At 40.2% G+C, this 12,519-nt stretch overlaps 1 long non-coding RNA gene and 1 pseudogene across 1 annotated transcript in view; one reads left to right on the top strand and one right to left on the bottom strand.

The window, feature by feature from the left end:
- Positions 1 to 12,519, top strand: part of LOC149150674 (uncharacterized) — a 172,768-nt gene that overhangs the window by 77,765 nt on the left and 82,484 nt on the right. The window lies entirely within an intron of this gene.
- On the bottom strand, positions 6,748 to 8,922 carry LOC149150675 (uncharacterized; annotated as a pseudogene).

A 12,519-nucleotide genomic window follows, 5' to 3' on the forward strand; every position in this document is an offset into this window, starting at 1 on the left:
CAATATCATTGATCCCAGATCAATGGAGGTCATCCTAGCGTAGGGAGTATGGTAGATACAACGATGCGTCCATCGGTACTACTATGGTCCCTAACTTCATTTCCTTGTTCATTGATCAGATGATAGGTACTTCCCATGAGTCTCAAACTGCATGGGTAGGATGCTTCGACAGGAGAACTAATCAATCCTGTCCTCACGGGAGAACACATCAATCCTGCTACAATCGCCATGGAGAACACATCAATCTAGGCTGCCATGGAGAACACATCAATCCAGGCCTCACAGGGGAACACATCAATCCTGCTACAATCGCCATGGAGAACACATCAATCCAGGCCTCATAGGAGAACTAATCATCCCGCTACACAGGAGAGCAAATCATCCAGTTCCACAAGAGAGCGAATCATCTTGTCCCACAAGAGAGCGAATCATCTTGTTCCAGTGCGCACCACCAGGGGAGGGTGAGTCACCTTGTGGTCGTATGTTGCTCTAGTAAGAACCGCAAGCCCTTAGAGCTCCCAGAGCTCAATGTATGCAACATGCAGAACCCTTGTACAAGGGTTTCTTGACGACTCCAAGTCGTTTGGGAAATTCCAGACCAGTGTCGCAGTCTCAGAGAGTGTACCACTGGTCCCAGACCAGTATTGCACTTACACGAAATTAGTCTCAGAGTATGTACCACTTGTCCCAGACCAGTCTCAACCGACCCAAAGTTAGTGTCATAGTATGGTACAACTCCTACCACTGGTCCTAGACCAATATCATTGATCCCAGATCAATGGAGGTCATCCTAGCGTAGGGAGTATGGTAGATACAACGATGCGTCCATCGGTACTACTATGGTCCCTAACTTCATTTCCTTGTTCATTGATCAGATGATAGGTACTTCCCATGAGTCTCAGACTGCATGGGTAGGATGCCTCGACAGGAGAACTAATCAATCCTGTCCTCACGGGAGAACACATCAATCCTGCTACAATCGCCATGGAGAACACATCAATCTAGGCTGCCATGGGGAACACATCAATCCAGGCCTCACAGGGGAACACATCAATCCTGCTACAATCGCCATGGAGAACACATCAATCCAGGTCTCATAGGAGAACTAATCATCCCGCTACACAGGAGAGCAAATCATCCAGTTCCACAAGAGAGCGAATCATCTTGTCCCACAAGAGAGCGAATCATCTTGTCCCACAAGAGAGCGAATCATCTTGTTCCAGTGCGCACCACCAGGGGAGGGTGAGTCACCTTGTGGTCGTATGTTGCTCTAGTAAGAACCGCAAGCCCTCAGAGCTCCCAAAGCTCAATGTATGCAACATGCAGAACCCTTGTACAAGGGTTTCTTGACGACTCCAAGTCGTTTGGGAAAATCACAGATTAGATCTTTTCTCGGGGCTTTGACAAGGTGTATCGACCTGCACATCATCTTAATGCAATGGAGCCTTCTTGCGCATTGACTTACCATATCCCAGATGATGTCTATCTGTTGGAGCAATCGACGAATACGGGATTTCTCAATAATCGAATCCCACCTTTGGTTGTTACAGAGAATCACAGTGGTATCCAATGTAAATCCAAACAGCTCACTGAAGAGCTTTCGCAACCAGACTGCCTCACAGGAGGCCATGCTAGCAGCAATATATTCTGCTTCGGCGGTGCTCAAAGCCACTGACTTCTGCTTCCTGCTCATCCAGGATATCGAAGCAGATCCCAAGGTGAAACAACACCTGGAAGTGCTCTTACGGTCCACCACACTGCCTGCCCAATCAACATTAGTATATCCAAGTAGTCTCACATCTCCGGTAGTGTATCTTAACCCATTAGTAATTGTGCCACGAAGATATCTCAGAAGATTCTTGGCATCAATCTAGTGAGGCTCAACCAAATATGAGCTCACAATGCTAACTGCAAAACATATGTTCGAACGGAGGTTCACCAAGAACATCAATGCGAATGAGTTTATGAAACTCAGAGGCATTTCCCAAATCTGGTCCGACATCACCACCATATAACTTCTAAAAGTTAAAATCCTCGAGGTAGTCACAGGCTTGCAGTCAATCATACTTAATCTTTCCAATATCTTTACCACATATTTTCCTCGAGATAGGAAAATTTCCCTTGGCTTTCGCTACACTTCAAGTCCTTGGTCCTTCATTTCAAATTCAGAAGCCAACTCCCTCTTACATTTGTGAATGAGAGGGTATGCACCTGTTAGAAAGAGGTCATCCACATACAACACCAGTATGAGAGGCTTGTCATCTTCAACCTTAAATTAAAGGTTAGGATCAACTTCACTCCTAGTGAATCCCAGCTTCATCAAGTAGCTATCGATCCTCTCATACCATGCTCGGGGTGCTTACTTCAGCCCACAGAGAGCCTTCTTCAACCTACATACATGAGATTTTCGATCATAAATCTCAAATCCTTCGGGTTGCTCCACGTAGACCTCTTCTTTGATCGAACCATGCAAGAACGCGGTCTTGACATCCATTTGATGTAGGTCCCATCCTTGTAAAGCCACAAGGGCTATGATATCCGGTTGTATATATGGCAACAGGTGCAAATATCACATCATAGTCTATACCTTCCTTCTGGGAAAAACCATGAGCAACAAAACGAGCCTTATACCTTCCTTCTTGTAAAGCCATTTAGAAGTGACAATTGTCTTGTCCTGGGGTTTGGGAACTACTTCCCAGACATCATTCTCCATAATAGACTCATATTCTTTGGTCATAGCATCCTTCCATACTTGATGCTTGACGGCATCTGAGAATGATGGAGGCTCATTTTGTATGATCGTGCTCATGATGGTCAGGTATCCCTGATACTTGTTAGGTTTCTTACTTTCACGGAAGGTTCCTCGGGGTGCAGCATGTCCTTCAGCATCATCAAGTATCCCCCTAAGCCATGAAGGCCTCTTCCTAGAAGAGGGAGGCTCATGTGGATAAATAAGATCCATGGGTTCCTCCACATCAGGCATTGTTACATCATCTACCCATAGAGACATCTTCCACAATCGTACGGTTCTTCCTTTCTGCCACACCATTCTGCTCAGGAGTATGTGGTGTAGTAGTCTCCCTCTTAATGCCAGCCTCAGATATGCCTGAGTGAACCAACTATAATATATCAAAGGTCTTGCTTTGGCTTGAGGGGAATGGTCCCCTTTTGAGCTTTCCTTCGGCACATCTTGGACATACACCTTCTTTCTCTACTCGGAATTCGGGCATCCCTGTCACCATTTGTCTTACACCGGGTAGAGCTTTATAATGAAGGTGGGCAAACCTCTGATGCCAAAGTTCGGACTGAAGAGATGTGTCATAAGATATGACACCTAGCGGACTTCCATCGACCTGATATAATGAATCAACACGAAACCCAAGAGTAAAGGCATCTTTAACATTATTTTTCCATATACGTACCTTGCCATCGCTGAAGGTTACCTTGTAGCCTTTGTCTTCCATTGCTGAGATGGACACCAGGTTCTTTTTGAGGTCAGGTGCATTTAATACATGTTGGAATTTCTAGCCTTCTTGAATGGTTGTCCTCTTCCTTGATTCCCAGCTCTCCTCTTACCTTTGCTATTGAATTTGTCATTCCTTTGATTGCCATTAGAGGGATTTTGATCATCGTCCCGGTGTGAGTCTTTTCTATCAGGGCACTCCCTTGCATAGTGACCTGCTTTATTGCAGATGTAACATCGTTCTTTTCTTCCACCCTTAGGTCCAGCCTTTCTTTTCGATTTAGACCTAGAATTATTTCTTTTCTTAGCATGAGAAGAAAAAGCAGCAGGAGGACCTTTAGGCAACGACATTTCTTGCTCTTCTACCCTTGTTTCTTCTTGAATGCATCTAGCCATTAATTCCTCGAAACCAGAAATTACATTATTGTTCAGAGGAGTAGTCCTGAACACGTACCATTCGGATGGTAATCCTCCAAGAGTTGTGAGTGCCATTTCCCTATCAGTAATAGTCTCCCCAATAGATGGGAGATCGTTCTTGATCTCGGTGATTCTTAAGAAGTATGCTTGCATACTCTCATCTTTACCTTTCTTAATTTCGTTCAGCTTATTTCTAAGAAACAAAACTTGATTTGTATCATTAACTTTAAATAAACTCACCAGTCTATCGTAGATTTCCTTGGAGGTGTCTAGTTTAGAGATGTAGGCCACCAAGCGCTTGTCGATAGAGTCCCAGATGATCTTCTTTGCTTTAATTTCTCTGTTCTTCCATTTGTTCCTGGTAGCAGGAGGTGCATTTGATGGAGGCTTAACAATATTGCTTCTCACATGATCCAACACTCCTTGATCCTCAAGGGTTAGATCGATAGACATTTTCCATCCGTGATAGTCAGCTTTCTCATGGAGCTTGTCTTCGGCAGGAAAGAGTGTTGAGGACTCCATCGTTCTTTTAGGATAGCCTTGCCAATCTTCTCTTCGGTGATTGCTCTTGCTCTTATTCGGGCTTTGTCTTCACCTCAACTTCGATACCATGTTAAGTTATGGTATGTTTTATGCTTATAACAGTTTACTTCTCTTTCTTATTATATTCCACAGATTAGCAATCAAATGTACATAAAGTAAAGTGCAGATAGAACATTATATGATCGACAGAAAACAAGCCAAGACAAGAGACACAAGATGTGGCGACTAGCCAGGGAGAAACCCTACAATGTGTGGGGAAACCCTTTGATCAAATCTTCTTTTATCTTCAATAATTGAGCAGAGATAAATAATACAATAAATCTGATTTATATCAGCAATAGCAAACTCTAGATCAGCGACATCAACATTAGCGACTTCATCATCAAACTAGGGCAGACGATATCTCACAAATCGATCGTCGGATCGGCTTGATTCCACCACCAAAAGTTGCGGCTTCCAGAGGAGGTTCAGATGAGCCTACAATGCAGTTCAGATGAGATCTTCTAGTCCATGTAGGTCAAACTTTACTTCTGCAGTTGCAGCTTCAGTTTCGGTAGCTTTCGGCTTCAAACTAGGGCAGTCGATATCTTGCAAACCATCTGTCGGATTGACTTGATTCCACCACCAAAAGTTGCGACTTTTAGAGGATGTTCAGATGAGCCTATAGCGCAGTTTAGATGAGGAGATCTTCTAGTCCACGCAGGTCAATTTTTACTTCTGCAGTTGCAGCTTCAGTTTCAGCAGCCTCTAGCTTCACATGTGTGAGGGAGAGACCTTTTTTCTGCGCAATAGAGAAGAGACTCTTTTCTGCGTAGTAGAGAGAGAAAGATGTGATGAGATGATTGAGTCCAAATGAGGAAAAATCTTCCTATATCTATACACAACGTTGATGTTTGAATAGATGCGACTGTTGGGCTTCTAAGCTTACATGAGTTGTAGGTCGGCTTGATAATAAATCCATAATCAAAATAAATTCATATCTCCATGAATACTTATCGGAATCGGATGATCTTTATATCAATTCTACACCTCTTGACGAGAGGAATCTAATAAAAATATTATCAGCCCTGAATAAAATGACTCACATGAAGTTTTGCCCTAGTTGCCAATTTTAACACAATGTGCTTCTCATCCTAGAGTGTTTGTTTTTGTAAACAATAATTTTCTGTAACATAAGCAAACACTAAATGCAGAAAAAGGGCTTAATCATGATACAGAGAGAAAACTGTGTAGAGCATTCTACAAAATCATGGCTGACTGATCTCCAATCTTACTGCACTTTAATATACCATGGACATGTTGAAGATGCAATAGACATTCAAGGGAATCTTTTCTGTCAAAAAAATGTGCTCCATACATTTTATTCACCAATAGAAAAGCTGGGGGTAAATTATGCATATCATAATTGTTGTAGCTTGTGCAAATTTTGGTCCGTCTATGTCAATATTTTGAAGGAAAGATTAATATTCGGACTGTGCATACAAAAGAAGCTATCCATATTCATGTAAAAGCAACGCACATTGGATTAAATCCCTCTGGAATAGCCAAATATAGTAACACACTTTATGCAAAACTAGGCATTTGCTATAAATCAGTAGGGGTCATCAATTTGGGAAATCGTAAAAATGAGGAAAAATCCAAAACTCAAGCATAAATGCAGGCCTGGAAAATTTGGCAATCAGAAAGCCTCAGGAAAAATCAGAGATTTTCGCAACAAAGTAACTAAAAAAGTGCTTTTTAGTGTTATTGATGAATAATAAATACTGCTTCAAGATACATGTGACCATACAAGGGTTACTGATTTGAAGCTGCTTTGTGGGGGAAAGGTTGAGCTTTTAAGAGACAAGAAAAATAGATGTGTTGTGGAAACTCAACTAGTTTTGCCTTTGAGGCTTGGACTGAAGCATAACAATTGCAGGTAATACTCAGCAAGCTATTTTCAAAGATCATGCTTTGAAAACTAGTTCCTAGCTCACTGTAGAAGGGTTTTTCTCATCTCACCAACTGAAACATTTCTAGAAACGCGCTGCCTATCCAACAAATTGTCAATAACTTAACTGGTTTTTCCTTTTAAGGCATGGGATTGAAACATAACAATCGCAGGAAATCCTCAGCAAGCTATTTTCAAACAGCAGCGTTTTTTGAGAAAATGGTCCTAGCTCAGTATACAAGGGTCTTTGTCATCTTGCCAACTGAAACATTTTAAGAAGTGCACTGCATATCCAAGAAACTGTTAATAAGTGTTCGATTGGTTTCATGGATGGTAAAGTTGGTAATTATGCAGGTAGGAACAATAGGATACCTGATTAAATCAAAGGCTCATGAAAACTAAGAAGACGAATTCCATTGAATAGTTGAAAGCTGATTGTAATTTACAAATTGGAGTTTGCACCTACAGATGCACTGATTGTGCAGATAACAGGAGCTCCCACTCTAATTCTGTACTAATTTCCTCAATAGGAACATGGACATTGCTGGTGTCATTCTCAGGGATGATATAAGGATTTGCCTCCCCTGATCGCCATCTATCAACATTTGCATTTTCATCATCTGGATCTTGAAGATGAGACCAACGAAGAGAATCATGCAAATTCTGGGATTTACCTAGAACAAATGCTGCATTTCTTACTCTTCTTTCTCTCTCAGCCACTTTTCCACTCACATATTCAACAAATATTGCAAAGGGAAGATTTGTAAGACATGCACCCACAATGTCTGCCAGAGTCATCTCCATCCAATTAAGCAGCTCGTCTATGGTTTCATATCTGTTGTAGTCAATAATGGTCCTACTGATTCTGTAGAGGCTGTTTCCTGCCAGGGCCTCTGGAGGCCAATGCCTAGGTGGAGCTGAGACTATTTCATTTTCAAAGGCCATCGCATGCGTTTTTCCAATCTCCCCGAGGCATTCAATTAATTGCAGAGCTAAAATCAAACTAGGGTTGTTTACATCACTAGCTGCTCCAATGCTGAAGGTGCTGGTATTGACGGGCAGATTTGCAAGGTTATGACCCAACCATTTTCCCTTCAGATCTATAGTTGACCACACAATATCAGCTGCTTTCCTCATGCTCGTCAATCCTCTGAAATCCAAATTATTCTCAACAAAGTTCATCAGTTCCAGACCCTCTGATAAACCTTCTACCATCATTTTAATCCGATCTCCATAGAATCTAGAAAGGGAAACAGAAACAGCCATGATGGTCACAGCTGATAGAGTCCAACAGTTGGGAGGAATGTCGGAGGAGAAGGTCGGAATGGGTGGAACATTATCGTTCATAAAGAAACGCATGTTCTTGAATCCTTCGGAGACACTGGACTTGGACAGCAGTCTCAGCAATGCTCCACATTTCTCATTCCTTCCCTTCTCCATCCATTTATCCATGTCCTTGTGACCGCTGCTGGACATCCACATCACTAAGTCATTCTCTCCTTCTAGATGCAATACATAGTCATTCAGCTCAAGTCCAGCAATCCCACGGCCAGCATCCAAGACAGAATCCATTTCAACTTCAATTAGATCTTGATCTTGCTGAGCCAGTACAAAAGTCCTAGTTTTCTCAAGAACCGCAAAGCCTTCTCTGTTGTTGCAGACAACTTCGACCTAAAATAATAAACAACTCTCCTAAATAACAGCACCAACAGAGCAGAGGCAAGGCGGACAGCTTTGCTCACCTGAACTGTACCCTTCTGCAAAAATATGCATATGTCCAATATCAGGTTTCTGAGCTTATGGACTCTTGCTCTGACATATCGGTTCCTTAGATATTCAGGAAGCGGATTCTCCTTCCATTCCTCCAGTCTCTGCACCCAGAATCTCTCAACCCTAAAATCATCAGACCAGTGTCTCACCCCTCCAGGCTTCCTGTAACCACTGGCACTGCACCATCTCAAGGTCGGTGCAACACTACCCACAAGGACTGCACTCGTTTGAGAGACCAAAACAGGCCAATTAGCCCACAGATAACTGGACTGCCCAATGCAGAAATCTGTGAAGAACGATCGAATCTCAGCCTGTATCAGAAGCAGAACACAAATCGATGTCAGAGCACCAGCAAGAGTAGACAACACCGAGCGTGCCAAAACATACTGTGGACTTCCAGTATGAACCATCAGCCATAATTTGGTGACATCATTCTTCATATACTCCATATCTGCCTTCTGCAATCTCATGGGGGCTTTAGAATCATAGCGACTATTCAATATCCGATTGGTGGTATCGATTACAAGAGCCGAGGAACACATGAGACCCAGCAGAATCAACATACAGATCAATACTACCACATGCTCGGCCCTGAATTTGTAGATTACGCCAGTACCCAATTGGATACACACGTTTACCACCACTGTAATGACAAAGATGAAGAGAGCCGCCATGTTTGAAACGATCTCTGGATCCTCCATCACTCCCAGCGATGGCATGGAGAAGGCCATGACGACACATATGAAAACGGTGCCGCTGAGTTTGGTTAACTGGTCTTGGGGTTGGGGTCGACAGATCCAAAGGGAGCTTGCAGGCCACCGAGAGCAACGTGAGGGATGTTGCATTGATGGGAAAAATCTACAAGGAAACCATATTCTCCTGTGCAGAAGACCGTGGATGGTGTCGATTCCCATTGCCACCATGCATATCACGCATGCCACTACTATATATACTCCTATCAGAGGCAGAGGAGCATTGAAGTTGCTTTCGTTCAGGCAAGTCGTGCCACCACCACTCATCTTCTTCTCCTTCGCCTCTGCAGTTTTTCGATTCATTCAATTCGTTTCCATGGATGTGGATTTCATCTTTGCGTATGGTTTCTTTCCTTTGACTTGACGTAGCTTGCGCGGTTTGGATTCTCACGGTCCCATCTTCCAACCTACCACGTGCTGTCTCTATTGTTGGCAATTTACAATTGCACATTGCTAGCACTGTGATGGAATCGCAGCCAGGCAAGATCAGAAATGAGGCACCAAAGTACCTGCAAAAACAGGTCATCGAGCAGTAGTAGGAGCATGAAAAATGCAACTAAAGTTTTCAAATTAAAATTGGATTTTATTGTTCTTTACATCATCCATGGATTTCACACGGTGTATTATCTTTGCTGGAAATTGACAATGGAGAAGACATGCCAACTGTATCAAGATTTCAAAGTTTTTATTGACAGTATCTCAAAAGAGTCAGGAGATCTCTTTATCTAGATGGCAGAAAGATTGAATCTTATTACTATAGATTCGATTCAAGATCTGTTGTGTTGTGTAAGAATTTTTGGAACTGTTAATTTTACAGGCAAGTAAGAGTGAAAGAATGAAATATTTTATTATCGGAGTTAAGGCGAGACTTTTGTTAATTGATTTAAGATTTAAGGTTAGACTTTTGCTTTTTTGATTGCCAAATATTATTTAATTGTTTAGCTTAGAATTGACTTTTTGAGAATTTCCCGAAGGTAAATTTTTTATAATATAAATTATGAAAAATTACGATATAATTTTATTTTTGTAAAGATGGATTTATTTATTTTATTTAAACGGAATTCATAAAAATTTAAATAATTCATCAAATAATAACATTATTCAATTTAAATTTATCTCTTATCTACGGATAAGATATCTCCATTTTGACACATTTTTGAGTATTTACTTTATGCCTTGTATATATCTTATACCTCAATTTATTTTTTAATGTATTGAGAATTTTGTTTTCAAAAATTTAAGTTTGCAGAAATTTAAATACCTAAGTAAATATAAATATTAAATATTATGGAGTATGATAGGTAATAAATTGGAGGTTGATTCTAATTATTAAAGGATTAATAAAAAGAATTCTAGTATTTAATATGAAAATATTAAAAAACAAATTAAAAATATAAATACATGAAAAATTATTTAAATATTGTGCAATGTGAGAAAGAATAAGATAATAAATTAAAGGTGGATTGAGTTTAAGAAGTGTAAAAATGAAAAATTATGCAAATATTGTGGAATATGAGAAGGAATAAGATAATAAATTAAAGGTTGAGAAGGAATGAGATAATAAATTAAAGGTTGATTCGGTTTAAGAAGCGTAAAAATTAATATTTGGAAGGTTAAATTTAAAAGTTATAATATAATAAATAAAGAAATAAATAAATAAAATATTTTATTATCTTTTATTTTTTATTTCATATAAAGTTAATTTTATTTATTTTAATGTGAAATATTATTTAAGTGTAATAAGTAGAATTATTGTATAATTTTATTTCATAATATTAATTTTGTAAAATTGATTTTATTTATTTTGTTTAAATTGAATTTATAAGAATTTAAATAATTATATGTTAATAATAATATTTAATTTATTTTTTACTTGAGAGATAAGAATTTTTTCCTTTTCATAAGGTTTTGATTGTTTAATTTATGCAATGTGTATATTTTATACTTTCTATATCTCTTCTTTTTAGGTTTACTTAAGCAACTGATCAGCCAGGGTAAACATGCGACTATAAGGGATTCAACCTCTTTGGTGACCTTAAGGAAATTGAATCGACAGAACACATCATACAAACCCATCCACATCAATAACAACATCCCCATGAAACATGTCAGACACTCAAACATCCAGTTTTGAAGTCCCATTGATGTTTTAAGCCTTTTAACCCCTTGTTGCTCTCATGATATATGCATGATAACATCCAAAAACCAAAGTCGTCGTCAAAGGCCTATGTGCCAACATCCATGGACTCTTTTCAGCAGACTCGTGCTAGTGTCCCTAAGATTTGAGCCACTTTTGTAGCCCAGAATCCTGGCCTCTGCCCATAATTTGTTACAACCTCTAGAATCCATCAAAGACATGATGACAATGCTAAGAAATCAAAAATCAACCTCAGGATTAGGCCTGAGCATCCCTAACCGGGACTGACATTCTGTCAAACACTTAGCATCAATGCAACCTACAGGTCTAGGATACAAGACAATGCATGACTGATTGAAAGCACTTATGAGACATAACTAGAAGGATCACCACCTTCTCCATGGAACTGTTATAACACCAATTAGGTTTTGCATCCATTATTTTAACAATTAAAAGTAAATACATGAAATAACCATGACATGGGCCAATCATATAACTATGCTTACAACCAGCATAAAACCATATAAATATCAGAGATATGACATCCATTAAATCCACATATAAACAAGTGCAAAAGTAAGAGAACTTAGCTTTTATTAATCATAGAAAAAATCCGACCAAGTTCGGGACTTCCACGTACCACCCGACCATAGACATGGTTGAACCAAATCTTTCTTTCAGCGATTCACCTTCGTGCCATATTCCAAGCATGAATGTGGGATCTCATAGAACAACCAATCGAAGAACAACCAATGGAATCTAGAGGTTAAACCACCTCCACCCTTATCAAACCATGATCACACCAAAACTGGTGCTTCGATCACAACCGAACCAAACTTGGAATGCCATCCGGAATCCATCACTATCCTTGAGAAATTTTCTGTCTCCTTGTTTCTTAGGCTTTACCGCAATCCAATCCCAGATCAGTAGGCCCTAAATCGAGACCAGTCTCAGGATTTACTGCAATCCAAACGCGAATCACTAGGCCCTAAACCAAGACTTCTCCCTCAGGCTTTACCGTGTATCCCACCAAAACCGATCAAGGGATTCCTAGGCCTTTGGGAATGAAACTTGAGACCACCTTCGCCTCGGATTTCGAAATCCATATGGCAAGCCAAAAGCTCAAAAACCGAAATAAGCATCCCAATGCCATGGCATCTGGAAAAAGGCAAGGCTAGGATGAAAACCATTGTCATACCCGGCAAAACCATGCCACCGACAGTAAGAGAACTATACACCAACATGCAAAGTCATGCATGTTTAAACCAGCGAGGAAATCACGTATGAAAAAGGTTACTTGCAAGTATTCCTGCTGAAGCTACTTGATCCTGTTTTTCCTTCCTTGATCCTTGCTTTACTTTCCTTGCTTTTCCTTCCTTGATCCAAAGCTAGAGTGCTCCAAAGGAACTCTAAGTGACCAAGAGTAAGGGTGAGAGAGAGAGAGAGAATGATGAAAGAGCTCCAAACTTGAACTGACAAAAGGTTAACACTGACTAAGCTTGAGCCA

Source organism: Pinus tabuliformis, chromosome 9 (genome assembly GCF_031772625.1).
Source record: "Pinus tabuliformis cultivar Carrire ecotype Pingquan chromosome 9, CPIR1, whole genome shotgun sequence".
NCBI lineage: Eukaryota > Viridiplantae > Streptophyta > Pinopsida > Pinales > Pinaceae > Pinus > Pinus tabuliformis.